Source organism: Aquarana catesbeiana, linkage group LG02 (assembly GCF_042186555.1).
Source record: "Aquarana catesbeiana isolate 2022-GZ linkage group LG02, ASM4218655v1, whole genome shotgun sequence".
NCBI classification, from domain to species: Eukaryota; Metazoa; Chordata; class Amphibia; order Anura; family Ranidae; genus Aquarana; species Aquarana catesbeiana.
In genome coordinates, this window is record NC_133325.1 from 96,823,124 (window position 1) to 96,843,183 (window position 20,060).

The 20,060-nt window shown below is 44.4% G+C and overlaps 1 protein-coding gene across 1 annotated transcript in view; it reads right to left on the reverse strand.

The window, feature by feature from the left end:
* LOC141127084 (mitochondrial ornithine transporter 1-like) overlaps positions 1 to 19,544 on the reverse strand; it is a 56,029-nt gene extending 36,485 nt beyond the window's left edge. Inside the window, exon 1 of the mRNA XM_073613263.1 lies at positions 19,471 to 19,544. The gene's annotated coding sequence lies outside the window, so the exon portion shown is untranslated. The remainder of the gene's footprint in view (positions 1 to 19,470) is intronic.
* Between the last annotated feature and the right edge of the window lie 516 nt (positions 19,545 to 20,060).

Below are 20,060 nucleotides of genomic sequence, written 5' to 3' on the forward strand. Positions count from 1 at the left end.
ATGCTTCCACCGTGTCATTTCCGCCAAGGTGCTGTATCTCTATAATGACATTGGAGAGAACGGACAGCTGGCCGAGTCACACGCAGAAGAGGCTTCCCCGCATCCCCCTAGATGGGTCATTCCAGCAGCAGCCACTAGGGGCGTGTGAGTCACGCCCGCACATACACCGACACGCAGAGCGTCAGGTATTACTGGACGTTCATGTCAGTCCCTGACCTCCAGAAGCTGACAATCTAAAGTTCCAACCTCACATACCAGGGCCAAATAAACGAACCAACATGTCTTTAATCACAAAACTTTGCTTTTTTCGGTTCAATAGACTTCAATAAAGAAGCTGCAGAAAAGCACTAAGGCTGGATTCACACCTATGCATTTTTAGTGCTTTTTGCATTTTGCAGATTTGCACTACAGAACGTGCTCCATTGGAAACCATGTTAAATGGACTGTAGCGCAAATCTGCAAAATGCAAAAAGCACTAAAAATGCATAGGTGTGAATCCAGCCTTAGTGTGTTTTTTTTTGCCACGATTTTACCTCGAGTTGTTGTTTTTAATCTGCCCAACAACAAATTGGCCAAAAAAAAAAATGCGAAACACAAATCGCGTCAGTATCGCGTGTGCAACAACGCACAGTAAAAAGCAGGAAAGCAGTGCAGAAACACATCAAAAGCAAACAGCATAGGTGTGAACTGAGTCTAAGTTGTACTTTAAGGCTCCATTCACACCTGTGCGTTTGTGTGTGCAAAACATACTCAAAACACGTGACGTGTTTGCGGTGCTATGGTTGATGGCACTCCAAGCACAGCAAGCCGACGCACATTTTGAAGCGTGCAAAAAAAACACAACAAATGCGGCAAAACGTGCAAGGCTCAACGCGGCGAAAAGCTACATGGGCTACTTATTCATGTGTAGGGAAGCCCATTGAAATGAAAATAGCGGTGTGAATGGGGACTAACATGGGTTCACTTAAGGACTTTATTTCCGTAGGAGGAGAAAACTGGTTGTTAAACACAAAACCCTACCCAAAGTGCATGTTTGGTGCGCTTCCATTGAAGTCTATGGACCCAAAAATGCACCTCCCTGCATGGAAAAAGTCCCTGTGTTTCCTCACATATGGCGACCCATCACATTTGGCTACTCGTTGGAGTGCGCATGCATGCCGCCGCCATATGCGTTCCAACACTTTTTACCACAAAACGGCACACTAAAACCGTCAGGTAGTGTGACGGAAGTGATGTAAAAAACAAAAAAATGTGTTCTACTTGTATTGTATTGCTATGTAATCACATTATATGTGCAAGCAGGATTAAATTGCACCCCCCCCCAACCTGAACGTGGACAGCGATCAGATATTTATTTGTAATAGATTGTGTGTGTTTATAAGGTGCTATGTAATCAAATTATATGTGCAAGCATAGCGCAGTGTTTGTATTGTCTGTAATGTCACTTCCGTGACATTACATATAAGGTGCTATTGTCGCACTCTCGTGACATTATCTGACGGTTTCACTGGTCCGTATTGTCACAAAAACTTTTGGAACCCATATCGGCAAGTTACGCATGCGCACTGCGAAATTTCTCAGCGGAATGTCACTTCCGTAGCAAAATGTGATGGGTCGCCGAATGTGACAAAACACCTGCACCTCCTCCAAAAAATGCACCGCAGGAAATGGCGTAGAAGGGAACAAAACCCATTGGAAACCACATTAAATAGATTTTTCTGAAAAGGTAAACTTGCACTTTAACCACTTGCCTACCGGCACTTTTACCCCCTCCCTGCCCAGGCCAATTTTCAGCTTTCAGCGCTGTCACACTTTGAATGGCAAATGCGCGGTCATGCAACACTGTGCCCAAATGAAATTTTTATCATTTGTTTCGCAGAAATAGAGCTTTCTTTTGGTGGTATTTAATCACCTCTGGGTTTTTCAATTTTGTGCTAAATAAATGAAGAAACATAAAAAATTTTGAACCCCCCCCAAGAAAAAACGCTTATAAGTTGCACCGATGGGCACGGATGAGGAGGCACTGATAGGTAGCACCAATGGTGGCACTGGTAGGTGACACTGATAAGGAGGCACAGATTATCAGCACTGATGGGCACTTTTTTGGCAGCACTAGTAATCAGTGTTGATGTCCCCTTTAGAGAAGCTGGTTATCGGCCGGTTATCGGCTCTCTTCTCCTCTCCTCATGCTCTTAGCATGAGGAAAGGAGAGCCGATGACTGGCTTCTATTTACATCTGTGATCAGCTGTGATTGGACACAGCTGATCACGTGGTAAAGCGCCACTGATTGGCTCTTTACCTCAATCTGTGATCAGCAGTGTTCTCCAGCGGGTGCGTGGGGGGCATTATCACGGGAGGCCATCATTTTGATGGCCCCCAGAACTAGCCGTCATTTGGCTATAGCGTGGTCAGCAAGTGGTTAATATGACTAATATTCTGTATTATGAACATATTTTCTATATCATACATGACGTACTGTGAGAGTTGGGGTCTGTCACAGCAGCGGTCCCCAAACTTTTTGACACCCTGGACTGGTTCAGTGGCAGCCCATTTTTTTAGGGAACGAGGGTATATTCACAGTCAGTCCTCAGACCCCTTCACACCACAACCCCCCTTTACAGCTTGGTAATGATTGCAGTGTAGTCCCCTTTATATTGTGAAGGAATGTGATGTAAATAATAATAATAATCTGAAAATGTCTATTTTCTTATGTGCATACATATTTTTCTCCTTACTCATTATATAAGTATACAGGTTTGCTCTGTTCCTATATTTTCTCAAAATGGCGGGTACCCCCTACATCCCACACATCAGAAGAACGCGGAACTGAAGATAAAACCAAGGATAGCCAAACCTCGTTATGAAGATTCTCCATCTTCTTTTTTTATCTTAACCAATGAGATGTACCTATTAGACTAACATAGCAATGACGTATTTGTGTGTATAAAACATTAGCACCGTCTTGAATAAATTAGAAGTGTAAGAAGTAACGGAGCTGAGCGTGTCTCAGAGTGTTTACTTTTATATGCATGCATATCCACACTTTTCAATTAGAGACAGTAGCAGATAACCTTGGGCTCGATTGGAGCTCTTAATCATTTCCTTAACAGCTGGTGCCGAAACCCGGGACCTCAGGCTACAGTCGAAGCCAGACCGCGATAAGCATTTGGGCGTTAATTGATTGATAAGAGTGGGGTTTGCGCAGCCCTAACAGTACCGGTAAGTTTGATTTATATTCTTACCACTGTACGACTTTCTTATCTTTCGGTTGACGGCTGGATTCTGTCGGTATGCTGAGACTGTCTTAGAGGCAGGTATTTCCTCGCCTGAGGTTGTTTTAACGAACCTGTCAATGGGTTTCTGCTGACTGTATTTGTTCACTGTTTGTCATTCTTTGGGCTACGAAACTCAGCAGTCTAAAAGTGCTACATGTGTGTTCTCATCTCCAGATGAGCTGTCGGCCTCTGGAGTGGGATGGGTTATTGTGGCAGTCGGTTATGGGACGGGTTACTCTGGGTTCGTCGAATCTTTGAGGGTTATCTCAGCTGCTGGCATTGCAGTCTGAAAGCATTACAGATGTATCACCCCCAGATGTGCTGTCGGCCTCTGGGAGTAACTGTAATGACGGCCTTTAACTGGGTTTAAGGGGAGTTGTCTGCCCCTGGGGTTATCTTAGCCTGCTGAAATTTTGCAGTTCGAAGAGTGGCAGGTGTAATGTCCTGTCGTGAGTGTATTTGTGGTTTACTGTTTGCTATACACGAGAGGGGTTGGGGACTGGTTAAGGTCGGAGGGGGGGCTGCCCGGGGGATCTGTTGGGTCGCGGGCCGTTGCTCCTCACTACCCCTGACGTGTTTGTTCTTGTTCTGAGATTAACCGTACATTACAAGGTTATAGCAAACAGTAGAAGCTAGGAGCGCAGTTTTATGTACTTCCACCCAAGGAATTTGATAAGAACACTGAGAAAAAATATTAACCCCTTGGTTGTATGTATTCTCCTCTCAAGCCGTTAGCCGAGAAACAGAGAGAGAAAAGAATGTGAAAGTGAAGAGGAGATAAGATGTTGAAATAGTTAACAAAGTTGAAAGAAGTGGCGAAATTTATGTTGCTGAAGAAACAGGGAGAAAAATCCTGTGTGATAAAGAAAATTGGATAAAGGAAGTTAAGAAAGATGGCAATTGTATTATGTATGTGTATCACAGAGCTGATGATATGTTGGAACTTGAAACAAAGGAGGGGAGGGACAGCACTGCCCTCCGTCTAACAACCACTCCTTTCTCACCACCCAAGCACAACCCAGTGTGACAACTCAGCCTGGCGGCCATCTTAGTGCACCCATGCCTTCACTTTCTACCCAGTCCAGTGCACTTCCTGCCGGTGGCCATCTTGGTACACCCAGTAAGCTTAAACAGCCTGTACCCAGCCCTCCCTGTTTTAAACCAAGATGGTTCATACCACACACCTGTCTTCCCCAATACGGGAGCATCACATTCCCAGGCCGGATATGTTAATGATGAAGAAGCATCTGAGTGGGAAGCCCAACAGCAGGCAGCAAAGCCACCCACTGATTTAACCCCCAATCCGGCTAGAGACTCTCAGTTCCGAGAGGATCTCAAACACATGCTGGCAACCGTAAGGAACAGTGCCTCTTGCCAGCCCCCGCCCCAACAACAGTCTTGGTTACTAGAAGGGGCACCAGTGATGTATGTCGCTTTTACTCTATCACAAGCAGCGGCCTTAGTGACAAGTCTGCCTGACCCAGAGAAGCAGCCAATTCCCTTCTACCACAGGATAGTGCAGATACAAGAAACTTACTCAGCTGCCTGGAGAGACTTGATCAGCCTATGCCGAATCAAAGCAGGACATGTCTTTTGGCCAGTCATGCAGACGGCCTTCAATGATGCCAGCCTGACAAGTGCCACTTCCTACACCTCAGGCGTGGAGTTGTGTGCACAACTCCACGACTGGGCAAAGGAGAAGTTGAAGGATCAGAAGACCACAATCCAAGATATTACCCAAGATAAAGGGGAGTCTGAAGAAGTATCATACTAAACTCGTACAGGCCTTTGATGATCTGAGTTTCTCCCACTATGAAAAGAGACACAGACATTTCCTGCGTGGGAGTGGATGGGGTGCTCCGCTCCAGTCCATTTGTAGAGCCACTCCAAGTGGGGACATTTCCTGATTTGCTTGCCAGATTTGTGGTGTCCTCTACATGTCCCTTGAATCTACTAGGAGCTGATGTGTTGTCCGGACTACAGGCCTCAATCAGGACACGCCTGAAGGGGGGATGAGGTTACATACTCCCCTATCTTTAGAAGACTAATCTGCTTTGTGTTCTCTGCCTCTCCTGATGACACTTAATGAAGCAAAAACTTCAAGTTCAATACTGCAGGAAGTACTTGACAGAATCCCTGCGTGCCTATGGTCCACAGGACCGGAAGACAACGGTCACTTAAAGGTGCCACCAGTTTCAGTCAAGCTAAAAGAGGGCGCATCATTGCCCCGGAAACCACAATAACCCCAAGAAGAGAACCCCAAAAGAAGAACCAGGTACCTGCTGTGGATGCCTTTGACTGCAAAATACCTCACAGAGGTGGACCTTACAAACGTTTTCTTCAGTGTCCACCCTCACCCCTCCTGCTGGTACCTTTTTGCATTCATCCACGGAAAGAAACGGCAACATACCTAAACAGTTGTGCCACAAGGGGCACAGAACTTTCCAAGCCAGTTTGCAAAAGCTATGGCTATCATCCTTGACACATGACAAGAGGAACACCCGGAAGTGATTCTCTTCCAACATGTTGATGACCTTCTCCTTTGTGCAGCTGTCACCTCAGAAAGCCTGTTGTGCTATCTTGCCAACCAGGGCTGCAGAGCCTCAAAGTCCAAATTGCAGTGGTGCTCAACACCTGTCATTTTCCTTGGACTAATTTCCTAGTGCAGAGCATGGATTACAGAAGCCTTCCTACTGATGCTCTGCAATCAGACCCCTTCCAGATGTCTCCTGAAGAAATATCTAAAGTTTGAAGCCTTTAAGTGCGCCACCCCCGGCGCTAGGGCTCCCAGCCTACGACAAAACGCTCAAGTTCTTTGTATCCGAACGTCTGGGACATGCTGCAGGTGTACTCACCCAATCACACGGCATCAGCCTACGCCCCATAGGATATTATTCCTGTCGGCTGGATGCGGTAGCAAGAGGAGGCCTATTGTGTCTGCGAGCTGGATTTGCTACACAAGCCTTGCTTGACAAAACTTTGAACTTGGTCCTCGGACACTGCCTCGTTCTGCTTGCTCCCCATGACGTTGTTGCCATATTCAACCAAGATCCAGCCGAAACACTTGTCCACTACCAGACACTTGAGACTCCTGTGTTCCCTCCTACTGGACAGCATTACTCTATTAAGTTGTCAGACACTGAACCCTACCACCCTTCTTCCACTTCTCGAGGGGGGAAAGGAGGAGGAGGAGTAGAGTCTTGACTTGTCACCCCATGACCACACAGGACACGCGGTCACCACTGAAAACACTGTTCTACAAGCTGAAGCCTTACCACCGGTGATGTCTACACAGGAGGCAGAGCTGTAAGCACTTACTACAGCATGTAAATGGGCAGAGGGAAAAAGAGCCAACATTCATATTGTTAGGTTCAACTCTTAAACAAGTTGCTTAAGTTTATATTGCTTTGTCAAATTATTGCTTCTTATAGGAATTAAGACACAGAGTCAGAAATCCGTGTATCAGTTTCTGAGCCTTTACAGGCTGGGTACAGGCTGGGTACAGGCTGGGTACAGGCTGTGTATCAGTTTCTGCTGCCTTTACTTCTTTCAAAGGCCTTTTATAGGCAATTATACAAACAATAGCATCAGCACAACCCCCACAAAGGGCAAGGGTAAACAACAACAGGAGTCACCTGGGCTACAGGCACAAGCTCCAACACCATGGCAATACAGTTACAAGGCAACAAAAGCAGCTTCAATCGAGTTCAGCAGCCAAAAGTTACATTCATAACAGATTTACACGTAGGCATTATATTAAGTGAGAACTTTAAATTAAATCCCTGACCTTATCAATTTCCCCCTTTGACATCATCCTCTCCTTCCCCCTGGGTCCTCATGAATAAGTTCTAGTCAGTTTTTCCCCAGAGTCCTTTCCCTGACCGCGAGTTGTCAGAGGGGTAGAACCCATCCCCCTAGGTATTACCAACATCTTAAAATTCAAGAAGAGGAGTTTTATAGGAGTAGGGTGATGTCAATACACATTTATCGGTATGCCCTGTCTATTCTCCTAATTTTCCTATTTATTTTCCTGTATACACATATATTTGTGATATGATAGGATAAGAAGTTAAAAGAGCACTGTGTGAAATTTACAAACTGTTGACTTTGATTCCACAGCTGGAGCTCTGCTCCTATCGTGTGATTTATTAACCCTCCCAAAAATTGTAATAGGGGTATTTCTTGCAGTTGGGTTTCAAAAGTGGTGGGTAACCATTTGCTTGTGATAGTCAAGCTGTCAGCTATGTGTCCCCCTGCATGCTTCCATCTGTTGTTCATTTCTTCTATCTCGACTGAGTTTAAAATTCCCATCCCTGTACCTGTCAGTCCCAATAGTGTGTCGTACCATTCTCGTTTATACCTACACTCCGGTATCGGGGGAAAGGTGATATTAAATTTTATTTTTGTTTTCTGTTGTGATGTTGATACATTTATGCAAGTGTTTGGTACGGGTGTTAATATGGAAGATTCAATTGTTGGCGTTACTTCTTCCTCCATTTGTATGTGAAACCCATAGGTCTGTGCCATCCAGTACCACCCATCAACTCTCTCTTCCCTCCACCAAGAGGCACAGAGGAAAGTACTGGATTAATTAACGGTAATATCTGTCAGATTAAACATCCCTTCGGTTATATTCCCTCCTTCTGCCATGACTGTTAATATTTGGTACATTTGTCCCACTACCCATTCCCGGGCTTGTTTCCATGTCTGTGAAAGGGATATTTTATGACACCTATGGTTCTTACTATTGTTAAAGGGGAAACCCATATTATCGTTCCACTGGAAAGTTACAGTTACTTCTGAGAGGGGGTCTGCCTGTATCCATGCTATACCTACATCTACATGAAACGGTCGCCCATGTCCTTCAACAGTATAATTACCCACAGTGTAATCCTTATTTATCTCATATCCTGATACATTTGCCACTTTAGGGTCATCTATGCTCCATTCGAAAGTCATTGTTTCCTCTACTTCAAGTACATTAATACCAGGAGTCCATGCATATATTTGTAAAACAACAATCTTCAACAAAAAAATATGTAAGTAGATATTTCATCATGTTGTTTTCTCGGGTTGTTTCTTGCAATGTGATGCGTGTATCCAGGTAGGTTTTCCTTCCAGCTTTACTGAGGTGGCTGTGGTCAAGAGTACTTGGTAAGGACCTTCAAACCTGGGTTCCAATGTCTTTCTGGTGTGTTTCTTTACATATACCTAATCCCCTGGTAGCAGCGTATGTGTACCTGTTATTGAATTAGGGTCTGGAAGAGAAGAATACACACTTTTGTGGATCTTAGTTAGACGTTGTTGTAATTGTATCACATATGCAGTCAAACTATCACATTGCAATTGCATACTCTGTGGAAAGTATAAACCTAATCTAGGTGCATTCCCAAAAAGTATTTCGTATGGGGATAATCCTGTTTTTCCTGTTGGAGTGTACCTTATAGAGAATAAAGCCAGAGGCAGGCATTCTGGCCAAGGCTTGTTTAACTCTTGCATGGCTTTTTGTATTTTTAACTTTATTGTCCCATTTACTCTCTCCACTGATCCTGAACTCTGTGGGTGGTAAGGGGTGTGAAAACTTTGTTGAACCCCTAACATGGTCATCACATTCTGCATGATTTCTCCTGTAAAGTGTGTCCCCCTATCTGATTCTATGGTTTCAGGAAGACCAAACCTAGGTATTAACTCAGTGATCAGTTTCTTAGCTGTGGCTTTAGCTGTAGCCGATTTTACTGGATAACTTTCGGGCCAACCTGAGAATAAATCGATACACACGAGGACAAATTCAAAGGGGCCGCTCTTAGGCATTTGTATGTAATCAATTTGCAGTCTCTGGAAGGGGTATTGGGCCCGGACCTGGTGTTTTCGTGGGGTTTTCACTTTCTGTCCTGGGTTATTCAGGAGACAGATTTGGCAGGCTGCACAGTAGTTTCTTGCAGTGCTACTGAATCCAGGGGCGAGCCATCCTTGGTTCACAATCCTATACATGGAATTGGAACTGACGTGTGTGGGTAGGTGAACTGCCGCTGACATTGCTGGGTACAGAGAGGCAGGTAGGCATATTTTGCCTCCTTCCCTCCATACATTGTCAAGGTCTGGTGCTGCTCCCATCCTGACCCACTTATTTTTCTCGCTCTCCCCTGCTTGCTCCTGTAATTTACTCAGCTGCTGCCATGTTGGTTCTGGGATACTCACCTCTACCGCTGCTAAGGTCTCAGGGCTTCCTTCCCCTAGAGCTGCCTGTTTTGCAGTCAAATCTGCAAATGCATTTCCTTTTGCCTCAATTGTTTTTGCGCTCGTGTGTGCCGCTATCTTCATGATGGCCACTCGTTTAACCTTTTGAAGATTGTTCAGGACTCTCTTAATCCCTTCTCCATGTTTTACAGGTGTACCTGCTGCTGTCAGATAACCTCTAGCCCTCCATATGTGGCCATAATCGTGCGCTACACCATAAGCGTAGGCAGAGTCAGTGTAAATATTCCCTTCTCGTCCTTTTAAGTATTCTAGGGCTTGTTCTAAAGCTTTTAATTCTGCTTCCTGTGCTGACATGTGGGCTGGTAAGGGCTGTGCTTCAATCACCCGGGTATCAGTCACTGCAGCATACCCTGTGTGATATTTACCTTTGTCATCAGCAAACCTGCTACCATCTATATACAAGGTGTACTCAGCGTTTAAAATTGGTGTATCTGTAACGTGTGGGAATCCCATTGTCTCCTGTTCCATGAGCTGAAAACAATCGTGCTGATCTACTTCTTTAAACAAAAGAGTGTCAGTGTCCTCATTTCTTTTCTCACTAGTACTATTAGTACTATCATTCCCCCTTGCCAAATCTGGTGACTGAAGAGGCAAAAAGGTGGCCAAATTTAAGGCTGTACAGCGCTGAAAAGTGACATTTGGAGGTAAGAGTAAAGTACACTGTAACCTTAATTGCCTAGCCATTGAAATGTGTTTGGGCTGTACCTGAGACAAGATTGCATGTATGTCATGTGTGGTATGCACTACAACTGGATTGTCTAGAACAATCTCTGATGACTTATCTATGATAATTGACACTGCAGCTACCGCCCGTACACAAGACGGTGAACCTCTAGATACTGGATCTAATGCTGCTGAAAAGTAAGCGACTGGTCTTTGTTTTACATGTGCCTGTGTCAGAACACCTGTGGCATGTCCAGTGATCTCAGCAATGTACAGATTAAATATCTTGGTGTAATCTGGTATACCAATAGCCGGGGCAGAAATCAACAACTTTTTCAAAGTGACAAACGATTCATAAGCTACTTCTGTAAGCATATACGGTACAATTTTCAAACAATGGTATAATGGCTGCATCAAAGCGCTAGCATGTGGTATCCACTGTCTACAATATGACACGATACCTAAAAACATACGCAATTGTTTGAAATTCCGTGGGGGTAACATTCCCTTTATCACTTGAACCCTCTCCTCAGTGAGATGTCTCGCACCCTGTGATATACAATGTCCCAAAAAGATAACTTTTTCCTGACACACTTGTAACTTTTCTTATTAACCTTACAACCCTTTTCTGCCAAAAATCGCAACAAATTAAGGGTGGTGTGCAAGCTTTCAGTCTTTCACTTATCTGTGGAATTAATCCTTCCATAAACTGTCTATTGAAGGCTCGGATCGTGACTGGCAGAGCCAAATCCAATCCCTCATCTGCCATCATACTTTCCATAGATAAGTAAAATTCTGATACAGTCTGTCCTGGCATTTGTTTCATGGGTGATATTGACCCCCTCTCCTGTTGTTTTGCCTGACAGAAAGCTTCTAATCTAGCAATAAAAGGGGCCCTTGAGTCTATATGTCTGACATGTCCTGTCTCCAGTATTGCCATCCCCCTCAGCTCGGTCTGCAGGTCAGTCATAAACTGGTTAAACAGGGTCAGAGTCATTTTATGTCTGCATAAATCCTCCCCATCCTGCCAGGTTGCTTCATGTGTATTCATTAACTGTGTCACAAATCTACAGAAAGCAGCTGGCTTTGCTATAATGCGTGTATCAGTGCGTACGGGAGCTACAGTTTCTGGATGAGGTTTTTGTGCCCCACAATGCTGACAAACCCATCCTCTCCCCTCAAGTACAGGATATATCTTGTGTGGTTTACGTTCTATGTCAGTATATGGGGGTGGGATGGCTGAGCTAAGATTATTTAAAATTTCAACATTTTTTTTGTTCTTCTATCTTTCATATCCCAACCATCACAGTCTGGATTATATTTCCACCCCTCTTCTTTTGCTCTATTTGAAACCTTAATTAAGCATTGAACCTGACTCATCCATTGCTTCTCTAACACCTCTCCTTGTCTGTCCCTTTTTATTTCACTTTTTTTCACTATTTTTTTTTCACTATTTCACTCCATACATCCGGGTCTAAACCCGCTGCTCCTTTCACCTTAAATTTACGAAAGACATCCTTTAAGTCCTATGCTTCATCTTTCTTTCCCACAGATGTTTTTAATTATCTGTGGCACCGTATAGTGCGCCACAATTCCCTGACGGGGTTTTGTGTTCCTCTGGCCCATTCTAACAGTCCTGCCTAGGTAGCGTGTGGGACACTTAGTGTACAATATAATGCGGCTACAACATATACAAGAATGAATAATTACTTTATATGCTAGCCCAATAACAAACCAGCTAAGTTACACTAGTTCCTCGTTGCCTTCCTCCTAGGGTGCTAGAATACTAAAAACCTCTCCGGAATGAGATTTCTGAAACCGAATTACCTTATATGCTAGCCCAATAATAAATAATTACTTTATATGCTAGCCCAATAACAAACCAGAATGCGGCTACAACATATACAAAAATGCGGCTACAACATATACAAGCATTCCTTTAAGTAGCCAGGTATCCGACTAGATCTCCGGACTTTATGGAGATCTTATTCCCTCCCCGTATCTGGGAATCCCTCTCATACACTCTTATCCCTGCTTTATGGAGCAGACAGGGCTTATACTCTCAACCCGTCTATGGTTTATGAGTTAGATGTGAGGTTAAGCATAAGCGTCAGACCCCCAAAGTCCTCTTGCGAGGTAAGGGCGCATTCCGTTGCTTAGTTCGGCAATCCCCTTCTAACTCATACCATCCTTGACAAGGCTCATTCACTTTCTCAACAAGACAGACAGACAGACACAGACAACAAACAAACAAATAATTCCAGCAATATAAACTAAAAATATGCAGTAATTCTAGACTCACCACTACAGAGGCTGGTGTTTTAAAACCAGGAGAACCGTAACTGACAGAACGGATAGGCACAAATCAGGGGAGCACAGAATATAAGAAAAATAAAGCTTTTTCTTACCTGCGCAGGTTTTCAATCTGTGGTTCCCGGAATGCCTGTCCTTTTGTTCCGTCAGCGTAGCTCAGCCACCTCTTGTAGTATCATCGGTGAGTCCCTGTTCTTCGGGCGCCAAAATGTTAGGTTCAACTCTTAAACAAGTTGCTTAAGTTTATATTGCTTTGTCAAATTATTGCTTCTTATAGGAATTAAGACACAGAGTCAGAAATCCGTGTATCAGTTTCTGAGCATAATGGACTGCTGCCTTTACTTCTTTCAAAGGCCTTTTATAGGCAATTATACAAACAATAGCATCAGCACAACCCCCACAAAGGGCAAGGGTAAACAACAACAGGAGTCACCTGGGCTACAGGCACAAGCTCCAACACCATGGCAATACAGTTACAAGGCAACAAAAGCAGCTTCAATCGAGTTCAGCAGCCAAAAGTTACATTCATAACAGATTTACACGTAGGCATTATATTAAGCGAGAACTCTAAATTAAATCCCTGACCTTATCAATATGGACTCAAGATATGCTTTCAGCATTGCCCATGATAATGGTGTTATCTAGGACAGAGGATTCCTGATGGCTGCAGGAACACCTGTGAAAACTTGATTGATGCCTTGCTTCTCACAACCCAAGTGACTATTATGAGTAAAAGCACACAACAAACTGAACTCAAAGGAAGCTTAAGGCAATCATCTAGCCAATTCAGCTGCCAAACAGACAGCTGGTGGTCCACGGGAAGTGGACAGCAGGGTGGTAGAAGAAGACCACCCCGTGCTTACCTTACAGACTTTCCCAGTGGACAGAGTTTATCTAAAAGAACTACAGGAAACAACAAGTCCGGATAAGAAGGAAAGCTGGAAACGGAGAGGAGCAACTCTCAGAAATGGACTATTCGAGTGCAACAAGAAGCCTTGTCTACCCAGGAGTATGTACCCAGCTGTGGTGCAATGGGCACATGGAGCTGCCCACTTGACAAAGACTTTTATGAACTCTCTTATCAACAAGTGTTGCACCAAGAGTTACTCCACTGACCGACAACTTCTGCAGATCATGCATTATCTGCACCAAATGTAACCCAGGATGCACAGAAGAAGCACAGAAGAAGCACAGAAGAAGCACCTGGCAAAAGCCCTATACCCCATTCCAGAGGATGCAAATTGATCATTCTCAAGTGCCAAGAAGTGGCAGATTCGAAAACGCCCTAGTGGAAGTGGTCATGACTGCCAGGACCACAGCTAAGAAACTACTGAGTGAGATAGTATGTAGATTTGGGGTCCCAGAGGTGATATTGAGAGATCAGGGACCAGCCCTAACAGCAACCCTTACAAAAGAGATTTGGGCAGCACTGGGGGTTCAGTTGGCACTACACATCCCATACCACCCTCAAAGTAGCGGGAAGGTAGAAAGGATGAATGGGACACTAAAAACAGGATGTTAAAGATGGCCCAAGAGACTAACATGAGTTGGCCAGACAGTTAGCCCATTGCCCTGTTCAGTGTCAGACACACCCCCAGGGGAAACATGCCCTATCCCCTTATGAAATTTTGTTTGGTTCAGCTCCCAGACTTGGTTGTTACTTTCCACAACAGTTACAGTTGCAGTCTGATGTGTTGACTAATTATGTAACCACATTATCACGAGAATTAACCTGAATGCATGTCCAGGTGTTTTCTTCCATTCCAGATCCTGAATTAGATACAGGAACACACCAACTACTGTCTGGAGATCCTTGAGCCAAGTTATGATGGTCCATTCCAAGTTTTGCTGACCACAGCCACCTCAGTCAAGTTGGCCAGGAAGAACACCTGAATACACGCTTATCACTGCAGGAGAGCGTGTTTTCGGGTGCTGCATATCCTTTTTCTGTTTGATCTAGGGGGGAGGGGCCCAGGAGGTGGCCATCACAAAAATGATAACATAATTACGTTTTGGTGTAACTCTTCAGGTACACATGTGACCACCTTTACCTTAGATTACTGTGACATAGTACCTTGTCCGTTTGACCCTTCATGGAGATGCCATTGGTACAGTGATATCCCTGACGGTAAGGACATATATGTATGCCACACAGACAGTTACTGGGGACAGAGTTGTGGTTTCTGTGGGGGCCAGTGGGTTGGAACACAGGGCCAGACTGGGCGACCACAGAGTGCATTAGACAAAAAGGATGAAAATAGAAAGCCCCCATATCCTAACCAAAGATACCCCTGATACATACACTGACCCAGCACACAGTCAGAGGAGGAAGCGAGCAGCTCTCTCCGGAAGCTTTGATCCTCATGTATACATAGATGCCATAAGGGTTACAAGGGGGGTCCCTGATGAGTTTAAAGCCAGGGACCAGGTAAAAGCTGGTTTTGAGTCTTTGATCCCCATAACAATTGTCAGCAAGAATGTAGATTGGAATAACTACATGTCATGGTTATGCAATAGAGTTTGTCGATCAGCATACCTGTCTCCATGTGTTCATCTCTAGAGACCAGCTGACCCTCACCTGACTGCTTTTGTATCCTCTCCTCTAAGCATGGCCCCACCCCAGGCCCTATCAGGGAACCCTATATTAACCTGTGCACCGCAAGCCAGCAGTGCTGATCAACCATTGTGTGTTAGCCTCTATGTGTACTTGCTGTGTTTCCTACATCTGATTCCTGTTACCGACTTTGGCGTGTTCCCGACCATCCCTGTTTACCTGTGACCCTGATGTTCCAGCCTGCTGCCTCCTTCCTCTTCTCCTGTAGTCTACCGTGAGCGTGAGCTGTGAGACCCTGGGGGCCACGACCTGGAGCCAGACTGCAGCGCAGTCCATCCTTACCATTAAAGGCTCTGGTGAACACCTGCTGGCTCTTAGACTCCGCGCCCTGGGGAATCTATGCTCTAGCTCCCAGTGGGATCTGTGTCAGTGATCCAGTAGACCTGCTTCCTGAACCTCCCAGGGTTTAAGCCGCAGCAGTCAGCCGTGGGGTCCACTACCTTGCGGTGCACTCCTGTTCCCAACGGTGTGCATCTGTCACCCAGCCTCTAGGTGACCTGACACTACACATATTATAACCAACAGAGATTTGTAAATTACTCTAAAGATGCCCTCCAGGGAATTGCTGACCAGTTAGCCCCCACTTCCTACATGACATTCCAGGACCTGATGGCCTTAGACATGGTGCTATCTGGGAAAGGAGGTGTTTTGTAAAATCATAGGAAAAAACGGGAACCTGTTGTACATACATTCCTGATAATACTGGCCCAAATTGTAAGGTTACTTTAGCTATAAAGAAATTAGAAGATCTGTCACTGGAGTTGAAGAAGAACTCAGGTATCGCAGACCCATGGGATCAATATTTTAGCTGGATGAGTGGGTGGCAGAAGGTGCTCGCCCAGATACGGGTAACGGTATTAATAATCCTGGTTCTTTTAGCCCTGATTGTATGCTGTATTCTACCTTTCGTAAAAAGTTAATGAGCAAGGCTGTAGACAATAGCACACCTACATTTCTCCACCAAGAAGAAGAGGACCCCCTTATGATGGAAGATGACAAACCCTTCACTCCTCTACAGTCACTCCCTGTCCATAATCTCACAATCCTATAGGGTTTTAGGGATAGATAGCGCCTGACTGCACCTCTCCAGCTGTATCGAGGAGGGAAGTGAACAGTTGCTGCCCAATTCTATATACAGCCTAAAAGAGTTGCTGAGGAGAAGGGCCAGGCCAAAGTAGGACCTTTAGTATTAGGGACAGAAAAGAGAAAATAGTCATTTTAGGGGGGATTGTGAAGGAATGTGATGTAAATAATAATAATAATCTGAAAATGTCTATTTTCTTATGTGCATACATATTTTTCTCCTTACTCATTATATAAGTATACAGGTTTGCTCTGTTCCTATATTTTCTCAAAATGGCGGGTACCCCCTACATCCCACACATCAGAAGAACGCGGAACTGAAGATAAAACCAAGGACAGCCAAACCTCGTTATGAAGATTCTCCATCTTCTTTTTTTATCTTAACCAATGAGATGTACCTATTAGACTAACATAGCAATGACGTATTTGTGTGTATAAAACATTAGCACCGCCTTGAATAAATTAGAAGTGTAAGAAGTAACGGAGCTGAGCGTGTCTCAAAGTGTTTATATGCATGCATATCCACACTTTTCAATTAGAGACAGTAGCAGATAACCTTGGGCTCGATTGGAGCTCTTAATCATTTCCTTAACAATATCACAGTGCCCCTTTACATTAGAGTGCCCCTAGCAGTCACAGTGCCCCCTGCAGTCATGCCCCCCCCTTTCCTCCATTCCTTCCTAACATCACAGTGACCCCTTTAAATGTCTGCCTCCCCTGCACAGTACTACCTTTGGCAGGGCAGAGGCAGTTATCAGCCTATATGCCAGGGATATGCAATTAGCGGACCTCCAGCTGTTGCAGAACTACAAGTCCCATGATGCATTGCAAGACTCTGACAGCCACAAGCATGACACCCAGAGGCAGAGGCACGATGGGACTTGTAGTTTTGCAACAGCTGGAGGTCCGCTAATTGCATATCCCTGCTATGCACGCTCCAGGGTCACTCACCCGGCTGCTAATATCATCCTATCAACAGGGCAGGGGGCCCGGAGGAGCTGCAGATCTGGATGGATGGCGAGAGCTTCCCAACTTTCGGGTGATTACCCGCTTGTTAATATGAAAAGACTCCTGCCCATTGCCCTACTGATAGAATGACATAGTCGGCCAGTGGGAGATGCGGAAGAGAATACATGGGCTAAGTGGCACGGCCGCACAGCAGGAGGTGAGCAGCGACCGCGGTTTGTGATAGTCCTGTCCAGACCATGGTCGTCACTCACCACCTGGTCATCAACAGGCCACAGACTGGTACTGGTCCACGGCCCAGGGATTGGGGACCCCTGTGGATCTTATAGTGCAATTGAAAAGCGGACATGTAAGGTTTCCCAATTAAATCTGGAGTCACCCATCTCCCAACACATGTGGGCCCGCAGGTGACCAATCTTCAGCAGATTCTAGTGGTATTTAATATTGGTCTGGAATGCCAGTTCGGCTTGGTGAAAATGGGCATCACTTTATATATGCACCAAGGTGACCCTCCCATTGTATTTACTATCCAGCTAATGGATATCTCAATGGATGTCTGTTCCTCTTATCAGAGCCTGATTATTGGCAGTAAAGCTCTAATATATTTTATTGCTGGAAGGCAGCCTATTTCTTTTTTCATTCTGGATAGAATTAGGGAGGGTTATAATCCCTGTGGCCTGTTTCACATAGGCTTCTGCTTGTATAAGAGAAGTGTGAACAGCAAGCTTTGATGAAGCTTTTATTGTACCATTCAACTCCAGTTTGTAAATGTTGAACACAGATCCTAATGGGAGTGCTGATTGGCACTTTAAACACGCTGCTAGCAGGCTTTAGCAGGCTTTCAATAAGCTTCAAGAAGTGCTGAAGACTGTTAGCAGCTTGTTTATAGTGGCAAAAAAGTGTGCTGACTCCTTTATTTCTGTAACAAGCAATATGACTACAGCCTTTATTAAGAGGCATTTTTTTATTTACTTTGTCTAAGTTTAAAACTATTTGGACAGTTTCTATTTAATATCAGGAAGGAGTATAGATTTACATATAAGGTATGCTAGGTTTCGAGACAGGTAGATTTTTTTTTTTTTGTTGGTGCTGTGCTTTTTGCGCTAATAAAGAAAAAAAAAAAAGAAAACAATTGCAAGTACCTGACCCCTGACAAATCACTAACCTTAAGATACCTGGTGTAGTTCCCCATCTTGGCCACTAGATGTCCCATCACTAAACTATGAACCTTGGCTTTCGGAGCCTGCTTGGGTGAAGTGCCATGCTTGCCCCAGTGGTGAGGTACCCTAGGTAAGGGATAATGAAAATACTGTATATATAACATGGCAGGAGCAGGGTGAATCTGCCATTATATGGGAACTGCATTCTGTATTCTTCTATCTGGAGGCCTAGAAACGCCATATTGGCTGGAACCCAGAATCATTATAGCTTCCCCTTGGGCAATTGAGTTGTTACATTGAACCAATTTAGTAAACCCACAAAAGAGACTTTTAGCTTCAACTGCTTCCTTCCCTTTCTCTACCTTTTAACCCTAGAGCAACCCTTAAAAAAACATTTAGGTCTCAGGGAACCCCAGCTAAAATGAATTAATCTGGGTCAACGAAAGGTTTGTGGTTCAATGGGAAAAATGCCCTCCTTAGAGACAGCTAAACAGATTATTAATGTCATGCCGCTGGCTCTGCCAAGTGGCGTTAGACCCAGAATTATGTAGGCACCATCAGATGGGCGATCAGTCAGTCAAAGCTCGAGGAACCCCTGGCAACCTCTGGAGGAAGCCTAGGGTTCCACAGACTCCCGGTTGAGAATGGCTGGCTTAGATGTTAGCTACAGTAGCTACAAAAAGGCAAAACTCAGTTGAATCATTAAAAATGTAAATCTATATTTCTTTAATAATCGGTCACTGAAAAATCTTTTCATGATCAGGAAAAAATAATTGTCCTGAGGTCAACCAGTCACAGGTCAAGGAACACCCGGCGACCTCTGAAGAAACCCTAGTTGAGGATAGCCGCTCTAACCTATATGGGAATGTCACCTGAAAAGGGGTTGTGCCCACATGGTTAATACAGAGTCCATTGCTGGCTAAGCTTGTAACAGGTACTAGAGGAGTCTACATAGAAACCCTTAGGCTAGGTTAGGCCTGACTGGGTCGCCCTGCAGGCATCCCATAAGTGAGGAGCACGGGCATCCCTTGGGGCTTCATGCTGATAGTTTTGGAAGCCAAACAAGGGCCAGGCAGGATTGGCTCAACAAGTGGCTGCGCTCCCCCAGTACATAACACTCCTAAATGGCCAGCTTACCTTGTCAGACTCCAAGAGCACCAAATCCATTCCGTCCTGCATCAAACCCTACCAGTGTCTGTAGCAGAGTTAGGTAAGCTCTGTAGCAGAGTTAGGGAGCTACAAGGGGGCTGTAGAGGAGTACAAATAATTTGGCATACAAAACAAATCACACAAACATATTCATTAGTGATATAAACTAAGTCCCCTTCTCATCTGTGTGATTTTTCACCTGTTCACATCTATGCAATTTTCACTTGTCCATTTTTTAAATGATACACGTCCTTCATTGGTATAACTTAAAGTGACACCAAACAAGATCCTTATTCTCTAAAAACAAAAAAAAAAAAAAAAAACAATCACATCCCCTACTTAACAGCCCTGTAATCTATTTTTCCTGAAATAATTTCTTATTGTTTTTCTGCCATGTAGTCACCTGTGAGCTCCCAATTTTTTCCTTTTTTAAAGCAGAGTTTAGTGTCACTTTAATGCAGTTGTGTCCCCATAGCCTTTAATGGAATTTCTAGTAGTAGTTAATTCCATCCATCTGCAGTTGTTCTGTAATTTTGAAGACGTTTCATAGCTTACCAAACCACTTCTTCAATTCCTAG